This window comes from Pan troglodytes, chromosome 4 (assembly GCF_028858775.2).
Source record: "Pan troglodytes isolate AG18354 chromosome 4, NHGRI_mPanTro3-v2.0_pri, whole genome shotgun sequence".
Taxonomy (NCBI): domain Eukaryota; kingdom Metazoa; phylum Chordata; class Mammalia; order Primates; family Hominidae; genus Pan; species Pan troglodytes.
In genome coordinates, this window is record NC_072402.2 from 158,149,162 (window position 1) to 158,160,364 (window position 11,203).

Here is an 11,203-nt window from a genome sequence, read left to right on the forward strand (position 1 = left end):
CTGTCTCCTGCACTGGATGGAAGGGAGAAATAAAGCAGTGCAAAGATCAGTGGGTCCCAGCCTCCAGAACTAGCCAGGATTAGTGCTCGGAAAGGAACTGAGTATGAATTCACACAGCCCTTGTCCCAAATGCCAACTCTATTGAGACCCACAGAGATGTCATGCAACTGTCAGAAACTAATGCAGTCTCAACACACATTTCCCAAACCTGGGCAACAACCCATAAATACATGTAGCCTTTTTTTTTTCTTCTGAGACAGAGTCTCATTCCATCACCCAGTCTGGAGTGCAGTGGTGCGATCATGGCTCACTGCAGCCTGGACCTCCTGGGCTCAGGTGATCCTCCCGCCTCAGTCTCCCTAGTAGCTGAGACTACAGGTGCACACCATTAAGCCTGGCTAATTTTTAATTTTTTTGTAGAGACAGCATCTCCCTATGTTGCCGAGGTTGGTCTCGAACTCCTGGGCTCTAGCAATCCTCCCACCTTGGCCTCCCAGAGTGCTGGGATTACAGGTATGAGCCACCGTGCCTGCCATGTAGCCTTAATTCTTCACTTTTATTTCACAAGTGCAAACAGGCAGCGCCAAGAGACTTAGAAGCCTGCTCTAGGTCAATAGCATGTTAAATATCAGCCGCGCCCTGCTCCAGAAGGATACATCACTAGAGATGGAACTACGATTTACAATGTGCTAATAGGATATGTGGAGAGTAACAGTAAATGGGTCGCAGGGGCCTAATGTAGGCTGACACTGTTCATCACTCACACACTCCGATGGCCACATTAGTAGCCTGGAGGATGACCGTCAGGTGCCTCTTAGATAATATTTCAAGCCTGACAATGATATTACTTGTGTCCTCTTGACATGGCTGCAAAAGCTTCCAGCCACTGCACTGATCAAGGTACTATCTGAGCTGGCAACACTTCCTGTTGAAAGAACCTTTAAATCAAGACTTTCCAGAGGAGGTAGCAGCCTTGGTGACTGTTGTGAGTCCTTAGGGAAAATGAAACTCCTGGAAGTCAGAACAGAAAAGTAAACACCACATGTTCTCACTCATAAGTGGGAGTTGAACAATGAGAAACACATGGACACAGGGAGGGGACCATCACATACCGGGGCCAACTGGGGGGTTGGGGGTGAGGGGAGAGAGAGCATTAGGACAAATAGCTAATGCATGCGGGGCTTAAAACCTAGATGATGGGTTGACAGGTGCAGCAAACCATCATGGCACATGTATACCTATGTAACACATTCTGCACTTGTATCTACACGTTCTGCACTTGTATCCCAGAACTTAAAGTAAAATTTAAAAAAAGAAAAAAAAAAAAAGAAACTCCTGGAAGTTTCGTGGTCTTTATATGCATATGAGCCTCCTATTTATTTTTCCTTCATTCTGATTGAAGTGCAGGTGGTGTGGTATGTGCTTGAGGGTAAGCTCAGGAAGGAGGAAAATCTGGATTCAAATCTTGGCTCATGACACACTGCGGTGTGACCTGGAGTGAGTTACTTAAATCTCAATGCATCATTACCCTGGGGCAGGCTCCTGATTCTCTCCATGCTCCGCGCATGTTCATGTGAAAATAAAAGTGAATAATATTGACTATATTCAATATAGTGGCTTTCTAGGATTTTACTTGCTTTAGAAAGTCCCCCGGACTGGGTGGAACTTGAGTTACAGTTTGATTGTTGGGAGCATGGCTCTGGGATTAGGCTGCCTGTGCTTTATCCATGCTGTGGATTCTTCCACTTCCCAGTGTGACCTTGGACAAACCACTTAAAAAGAATTATTCTTATATCTATTTTTTAGACAGGGCATTGCTCTGTCACCCATGTTGGAGTGCAGTGGTCTGATCACGGTTTACTGCAGCCTCGATCTCCCCAGTTCAAGCGATCTCTTCTGCCTCAACCTTCTGAGTAGCTGGGACTACAGGTGCTCGCCACCATGCTCGGCTAATTAAAAAAAGGTTTTTTGTAGAGAAGAGGTCTCTCCATGTTGCCCAGCCTGGTCTCAGACTCCTGGGTTCAAATTTTTCTGCCTCGGCTGCCCAAAGTGCTGGGATTACAGGCATGAGCCAGTGGTCCCAGCAATAGAATTAATTTAATTTAATTTTTAAAAATTATTATTTTTTGAGTTGGAGTTCCACTCTGTTGCCCAGGCTGCAGTGCAGTGGTGCAATCTCAGATTAATGCAACCTCCGCCTCCTGGGTTCAAGTGATTCTCCTGCTTCAGCCTCCCAAGTAGCTGGGATTATAGGTGCCCGCCACCAAGCCTGGCTGATTTTTGTATTTTTAGTTGAGACGGGGTTTCACCATGTTGGCCAGGCTGGTCTCAAACTCCTGATCTTAGGTGATCCACCCACCTTGGCCTCCCAAAGTGCTGGGATATAATTTGTACATAAACAAGTTAATAATTGACCTTTGATCTTCTAATCCCATTCCTTGAGAAAACCAAAGTTGTATGTCTTTTCATACCTTTCTCTATGTTCAAAAATGAGTATATGAAACAAACACATCTACATTTTATTCTTAAAACTAAGAAACAAACAAGAAATAGGATTATGTTGTATTCATTGGTCTACAACTTGCTTTCTCTCAAGCTTAACAGAACACCGTGGCCATTCTACAGTCCAAGCTAGTGAGTCTAACATTTGTTATTATTATTATTTTTTAGTAGCAAAAGCATCCACTATATTGATGTATCATAGTTTACTTAACAGCCCTTCACTTAGAGCACATTTAGGGTTGTTTCCAATGTGTGCGCGTGTGTGTGTGTGCAAGTGCACATTCTTTCTGACGGTGCTGCCATGAACATCTTTATTCATAACAGTAATAGTAGGTCTTCCCTACTGCTCTCCAAGACTCCGCCTCAGTTATCATGGGAGTCCTATGGAGCTAGGGGCAGGCAGTTAACCTTCTTCCCATTTGTGAAATGTTGTAGTGGGTCATATGAAGAGCTGGGCTTTAGTCCAGCTTTGCCACTAACCAACTTGTTGTGTATGTAACTTTGGGCAAATCCCTTCCTCTGTGTGGGTCTCTGTCTTTCTATCTGTCAATGGGAGAATTGGACTGGGTGATCCCAAAGGGTCTTTCCATTTCTACGATCTTCATGGTACTGCAAGTTCCATGAGAAGAGTTCTGTTATTTTGTTCAATGCTGTTTCCTGAGTATGAATCACATAGTAGACCGTTAATGAATATTTGTTGAACAAACGCATGAATGAATTCTTTGTCTCGTTTAAGGTCATGTAGCTCGGTCACAGCAGATCTGTGTGAGCTCCTGTTTTTTCCCTCTCTATCACACTGCCTCCCACCTCTTAAATATCTTTGCTCTTGACATTTGCATCTCATAACCACATGGTCTTTTTTTGCTCATCTACTGATACTCATGTGATGTGTGATTCACTGTCAATGTGTCTTTTACATATTAGGCCAGGACTCTAATCATAGCGCCACCATTTACTACGTGTCTGGCCTTGAGCAAGTTGCCTGACACTGTTTCTTCCTCTATAAATAGGAATGGAAGTTCAGTACTTATCATGCTCATGTGCTTTGAGGTAAATTATCTAAGAGAATAGATGTGAACTGCCCAGCAAAGTGCCTGGTGGATAGTGGGTGCTCAGTAAATAGTTGCAGCTGTGGTTGAGCAGGCATAGCACAAATGATGGGCAATTCGACAAGTGCATATTGGTATCTGTCAGATGTGAGACACTGGCGGAAGTCTTGGGGTGATTGAAAGCTGTGTGATTGAGAATGATGGTTTCCAGCTTCATCCATGTCCCCACAAAGGACATGAACTCATCATTTTTATGGCTGCATAGTATTCCATGGTGTATATGTGCCACATTTTCTTAATCCAGTCTATCATTGTTGGACATTTGGGTTGGTTCCAAGTCTTTGCTATTGTGAGTATCGCGAGGACAAAGAACCAAACACCGCATGTTCTCACTCATAGGTGGGAACTGAACAATGAGAACACTTGGACACAGGAAGGGGAACATCACACACTGGGGCCTGTTGTGGGGTGGGAGGAGGGGGGAGGGATAGGATTAGGAGATATACCTAATGTAAATGATGAGTTAATGGGTGCAGCACACCAACATGGCACATGTATACATATGTAACAAACCTGCACGTTGTGCACATGTACCCTAGAACTTAAAGTATAATAAAAAAAATATATATAGAGAAAGCTGTGTGATTAATGTGCCCCATCCTTCTGGTAGCTCATCACAAAGTTCCAGAAACATTTATTTTGTAGTGGAGTTTCATCAAAATAGGTAAGTATATTGCTGCAAATCATATTTCTTGCCTTCCCCTCCTGGGTAGTTACTGGATTAAAATACACACACACACAAACACACACACACACTCCACAGAGTTTTATGCATTTGACTTAGTTTCTATGTTTTTCTTATTTCAGATGCCTGGACCATTTTCCATGCCATGTGGTTGGTTTTGGAGGGTACCTTAGAAATTGGGGTGGGGGTTTGAAATAGTTGAAGTAGGAAACAGTGAGGGCAGCTGAAGCTTTATTTGCTTCCATTTTCTTCAGAGAAAATCAAAGGGAGTGTGAGACTCAAGGCTTCATAAAATTCTATTGACTCAGAGAATGCCTGGAATGTAGTCAGTGTCCAGAGAAAGAAATGCAAAGGATTATTCGTCTGAGACAAGTGGATCAATTAGGGATTCTTATGTGCAAATTACAAAAGACCAAACTTAATTGGCTTAAATAGAAGATTATTGTTTTATATAGCTGAGATGTTTAGCAGGAGATTTGACCTCAGGTGAGGCCAGAATTAGGGACTCCGGTGATATCAACAAGAGCTTTCTTTAGTATTGGCTTTATTTTCAACTCTTATCTGGAGCCCTCTGGCAGCTCCAGACTCCCCCTTATGGTAGCCAAAAGGCTATGGTAGCTGCAGGCTCTATATTCTTCTTTTTTTAAAAAATTATTTATTTAGAGACAAGGTCTTGCTATGTTGCCGATGAAGGACTCAAACCCCTGGGCTCAGGCAACCCTCCTGCCTCAGCCCACGAGATGCTCAGATTACAGGCTTAATCCTGGCGAGGCCCCATCTTCATATTCAACACAATCCAGGGGAAGAGAGAGGGTTTCTTCTGGAGACTCTTCACAAGCCTCTGATTGTTTCTGTCTTATTGGCCTGAATTGGGTCTTGGGTCCTTTTCTGAAACAATCATCACTGTTTGGAAGAATGGTTTAAGCCAGTGGTCCTTAACCTTTTTGGCAGAAGGGACTAGTTTTGTGGAAGACAATTTTCCCATGGACCGGGGCAGGGGGATGGTTTCTGGGTGATTTAAGTGCATTACATTTATTGTGTACTTTATTTCTATTATTATTACATTGTAATATATTGTGAAATAATTATGCATCTCACCATAATGTAGAATCAGTGGGAGCCCTGAGCTTGTTTTCCTGCAACTAGACAGTCCCATCTGCGGGTGATGGAAGACAATGCCAGATCATCAGGCATTAGATTCTCATAAGGAGGGCGCAACCTAGATCTCCTGCATGTGCAGTTCACAATAGGGTTCGTGCTTCTATGAGAATCTAATGCAGCTACTGATCTGATGAGAGGTGGCACTCAGGCAGTAATAGGAGCAATGGGGAGCGGTTGTAAATACAGGTAAAACTTGGCTCGCTTGCTCTCTGCTCATTTCCTCCTGTGCGACCTGGTTCCTAACAGGCTATAGACCCATACTGGTCTGTGGCCTAGGGGTTGAATCTGGAATAGTATTAGGAAGGGAAATGGATGCTCGGCAGCCAGTACATAATAACTGTCCACCAGAATAATCAACTGTTTATTTATGGACTACCTCCTACACGTCAGAATGGCGCTAAACATTTTACATGCAGCAACTCTTTTAATCCTAATAAAAGCCCTGTGAGGTATGAATATTTTTTCTTTTTTTTTTCTTTTTTTTTTTTTTGTGATGGAGTCTTACTCTGTCGCCCAGGCTGGAGTGCAGTGGTGTGATCTTGGCTCACTACAACCTCTACCTCCTGGGTTCAAGTGATTCTCCTGCCTCAGCCTCCCGAGTAGCTGGGATTACAGGCATCTGTCACCATGCCCAGCTAATTTTTGTATTTTTAGTAGAGATGGGGTTTCACCATGTTGGCCAGGCTAGTCTTGAACTTCTGACCTCAAGTGACCCAACCACCTTGGCCTCCCAAAGTGCTGGGATTACAGGCATGAGCCACTGTCCCCAGCCTCCAATATTTTTTCTGTCCCCAGGTTGAGGCAACAGAGGCAGACAGAGACCAAGTACGTGGCTCATTTGGCAAGCGGAAGTGAAGGGATGGCAGCCAAGCAGTCTGCATCCTCCAACCCTCTGGTCACAACACTGTGCCATGGTTTTTACCAGACTCAGGCTGGGAACCACAAGAAGTTCTGCTCTACGTAATCATTTCCCTAATACTATTTGCTGTAAACTGTATTTTCCCTTGAGATGCTTTTGAAAGAAGATGATGTTCCCATATTGCCCTAGATCATTCTACTTGGTTGAAAACTTTTGGGTAGTTTTTTTAATACTTTCATGCTTTTAGAATGCATGAGAAAGACAACCACTTTTTGCCTCAAATTACCCTTAAATGGCACTTATCTCTGCTCTATAAATATTTACTATCTGTTGGTGCATTGGATCTATGTTTCTAGTCTTTTGTCTGTAATGTTTTACTAGCAGCATGGCTAGTGTTGTTTTTCTTCACCCAGAGGTTTTGAAGAGGCAGAGTTTGTAGAGGGGGAAGCAGGTTGGGGGGAAGATGTCTATGAATCCCTGCTTTCTGATCTCCTTTCCTTCCCTTATATTTCCTCCTGCCTCTCTCTCTTCCTTTATCTATCTTTCAAACTAACAAATTCCCCCTTTTTATAAAGTCTAATATGGTTACTTTTTTTTTTTTTTTGAGATGGAGTCTTGCTCTGTTGCCCAGGCTGGGGTGCCGTGGCGCGATCTTGGCTCACTACAACCTCTGCCTCCTGGGTTCAAGTGATTCTCCTGCCTCAACCTCCCAAGTAGCTGGAATTACAGGCGTGTGCCACCATGCCCAGCTAATTTTTGCATTTTTAGTAGAGACGTGGTTTTGCCATGTTGGCCAGGCTGGTCTTGAACTCCTGACTTTGAGTGATCTGCCCGCCTCAGCCTTCCAAAGTGCTGGGATTACAGGTGTGAGCCGCTGCGGCTGGCTTTAATTTTTTTTTTTTTTTTTAATGTAGAAAGCACAGATGAGAAAAGGTAAGAAAGATCTCACATAGTCCCATCTTCCTCTTATCTTTTTGGTGTGCTGTTTTGCTTTTTGCACAGATACTAGATGACAACAACAAGCATTTCATAGCATTATTTTCCCTTTCAAAAGACAGCTAGAAGGTTTAAAAAAGTTAAGTATTCTTTAGCATCATCATTTAAAATACAGTAAATGTGCTTATGTTGCAGATGTGCCATAATTTAACCAATTCCCAGTTTGGGACAATTAAATTTGTTGCTAATATTTTGATGTTAAAACAGCTTTACTCATGAACATTTTTTGGCTAAATCCTTGCCCACGTTATCGGTGACTTCCTTAGTTTGCTGGGCAAGGATGTGTTCCCTTTGGTAAGTCATGCCTGCCTTTCCTCTGTTCACCTTCCAGGTATGGCAGTCTGCAATGTTAGTATGCACAGAAACTCATGGTGCCCTTGTGTGCCATCATCAGTACTCCAGCCCCTGTGGACTTCTGAAGGAGAGGATGCTGTGCTTCTCTTATAGGCCCAGTTCCTTTGTTTCCACATCTAGCTATGCAGAGATTTCCCATTTACACATTTTCAGTTTCAGGAGCAGACTCTCAGGATGCAGGAACACAGCTGCTATCATTATTGTTTTTCTGCATATTGATAGTGGCAGCGTAATGTGATCCTTTTCCCTCACGCAATGCTTTAGATAGCGCTCTGGATGTCCAGCTTGGGAAAAGGCCACATGAGACACACAACAAAGATATTTAGTAGGTGATCTCTTTGCTCTGTCATTTCCTGGGGCTGCTATGGATCATGTATTATGTTTGGCACTTTACTGGCTTTTAAAATAAATGTAATCTTTAATGCAACCTGTCAGGTATTTGTTACTTCTGATTTTATTAAAGAATGGCTTAGAGAATTCAAGTTAGTTTTTCTCAGCAAGAGTCTAAAGCCCAGCTTTTCGACGATTTCTTGTTGCCTTTACAGGTATTTAAACTGGTCAGAGAGATAAGTTCTGCACAAATGAAAATTCAAAAACATGGTATAAGGTATCTCTGCCAGACAGGCTTGTGCTCTGATGAAAGGAGGGAGAAAGTGTGGGCTGTGGCAGGCAGGAGGGTGTCTAATGATTATTATGCTTGATATGCAGCACCTTCGTGGGCCAAAGGGCATTTGGTTACATGAGAGTTTTCTTTGGATATAGGAAGTCCAGCAGGTTCACTTGAACCTGCAGGGACAAGGGAGAGCTGCATCCCGAGTCTGAGCCCCATCTAAACTGCAAGCCAGCTGATCAAGTACCAGCTCTAATCCTTACCCCAACAGCAGCTGTCTATTTGGGGAATTTCCTGAGTTTAAGAACCCCAAGCATCTGAGCTACCGAGTGGGCTGGAAACACAAACGTTGTCGTGACACTTGGGGGTATTTTTTTTATAATTGTATATGTCACAATTTCCTACTACCAGATCAAAGAGTCTGAGGGCCAAAGAATTCAGGTGGAGACTTCCCCACAGTACTCAGGGCATACTTGAGGGTCATCTTTCCAGTCTATATTTTTGTACTTTTGAGCCCACACTGTGACATTTAAGGTGAACAACAGCGATATTCTCAAGTCCCCTGTATGTGCAACGTAAAACATGGAGCAAAAGCATCCCTTACACATGGGACCAGGTAAAACATAAGAGACTCTAGACACTGTGTGTCTGTGCTTTTCCAGGGCTCATGAAAAAAAAAGTGGCTCCAAAATTCAAAAGAAAACACAAAATTAAAGTGAGTAAATGTTTAATTTAATGGTTCCTCAAGATAACATCATAACACGGAATTGATTTATCAGCTTTAGCTCATATATCAACATCACCACGGAATTATGCAAATTGAGGACATGGTTCTGATATACGCATGTCTCAGTTAACACAGTACAGTAATCCGTTGGTATCCAAGGAGGATTGTTGCAGTACCCTCTCATGGATACAAAGTTTATGGATGCTCAAGTCCCTTATATAAATGGTGTAGTACTGTGCTGTGCAGAATTGAGGACAGCCTATATGGGTGCATTTTGAAATATCTAATTCAATGGTGGAGACGGGAAGGGAGTGAGGTATTCAAAAGGAAGAGTGATGCTGCTTGGAATTAAAGTAAAAACAATGCAGGCCTCAAAAAGTCTTCATAACAACATTGAAGATTGCTTCCTGAGAGTAGATAACAGCTCCAACCCAGTAATTCAGTTAACTTTTGCATTTATGAGTACCTATGAGAAATGTAGCATAACACTTAGTTGGACTGGGACTCCAAACCAGATAAGACAGTGCTTTTGTCAGCAAAGAAGATTCACATTCCTTCCACACAATTCCTCTCTTTCCAGCATCTTTTTTTTTTGAGATGGAGTCTCGCTGTGGTCACCCAGGCTGGAGTACAGTGGTGCTGTCTCGGCTCACTGCAACCTCCCCCTCCCAGGTTCAAGCGATTCTCCTGCCTCAGCCTCCTGAGTAGCTGGGATTACAGGCACCCACCACCACACCCGGCTAATTTTTATAATTTTAGTAGAGACGAGATTTCACCATATTGGCCAGGCTGGTCTCAAACTCCTGACCTCAGGTGATCCGCCTGCCTCGGCCTCCCAAAGTGCTGGGATTACAGGCGTGAGCCACCGTGCCAGGGCTTCTTTACTGACTTTTAACTCTAGGAATTTATTTAATTTCTGTGAGTGTCTGTCTTCCGGATTTTTGTCTGTGAAATGGAGACGAATACCCATCTTATTAGCATTAAGTGAGATAATGGTGGTAAAGTGCATAGCACTTTACCTGGCCTGTAATATAAGTTATATAAATGATGTTTAAGCTCTCCTCCACCCTACCCCCCAACAAAATGAAACAAAAATGACACGTATTTTGGTTGTAAAAGGATGAGGCTGAATTCATATATCATCCCTGAAAACCTGCCTCAAGATTTTAGAGTTTATTCCTCCCGAGGCAAAAGGCAGCAGATGGAGGTGCTTGCAGCTGATAGCATATAGCTACTTAAATTCTGGCTCCAAGCATCCACTTTCCTGTTTCTGGAAAACTATACTAATGACCCCCAGGTGTCACAAAGGAGCCCTTAGGAATGCCGAAGTCGAGTTAACTGACTGGAACGGGATAATGTACTTGTTAGCAGAAACCAGCAAGGGCTGAGTTCCTTCTGTTTATTCCATTTGAGTCTAGCCCCCAGTTCATGGATCCAAATAATTTTGGATTTCTTTAAACAGAATTGTCGCTAACTGAATTAGGCAGCTTTTAACCTTTTATAAAAACTTCACAAATAGGTTGCTTACTCCTTAATACAACGTGGGATGTGTTAAGAGTGCCCTTAACTCTTCTGGTCACCCTTATGCTTCCTCCCTTCCATCCATCCACCCTGTTTCAGCAGATGCTGGAGTGCTTGAAGGTATGCCCAGAGCCCACTCAGATACCTGGGTCCACCCCAAACCCCCAAGGAGCTCCCTTCTAATGGGAGAGAATCTCACACAAGGAAATAGTTTTGATGTGGACCCCTTGAGAGGCAGAGTAATGCAGTGTACCAGGTTCAGAGATTTGGGGACAGGAAACCTCAATTCAAATCCTGGCTGTGATATTTTGTAGCTATGTGAACTCTGGCAAGTTTCGACTCTCTTGGAACCTCGGTTTCCTCATTTCTAATCTAAGAATAGTATCTGCTTTTTAGGGTTCTTAGGAGTATTAAATAAGACATGTTTTTATGAACAGTGTCTGGTGTATAACAATTGCTCAATAAATATTTGCTTTTAAAAACGTTATCTATAGTAGACGTTCAAACAAACCTTTTGGGAGCTCAGCAAGATAAGCAACAAAAACCTTCAGGGGAGGTCAGGAAAGTGACTACATCTGCCTGGAAGCAAAATCCTTTGAGCTGGTCTTTTTCTGTCCATGAGCACGTGACCAAGGAAAGGAAGCTATATTTTTCTCGACTGGGAATTTGAATTTGCAGT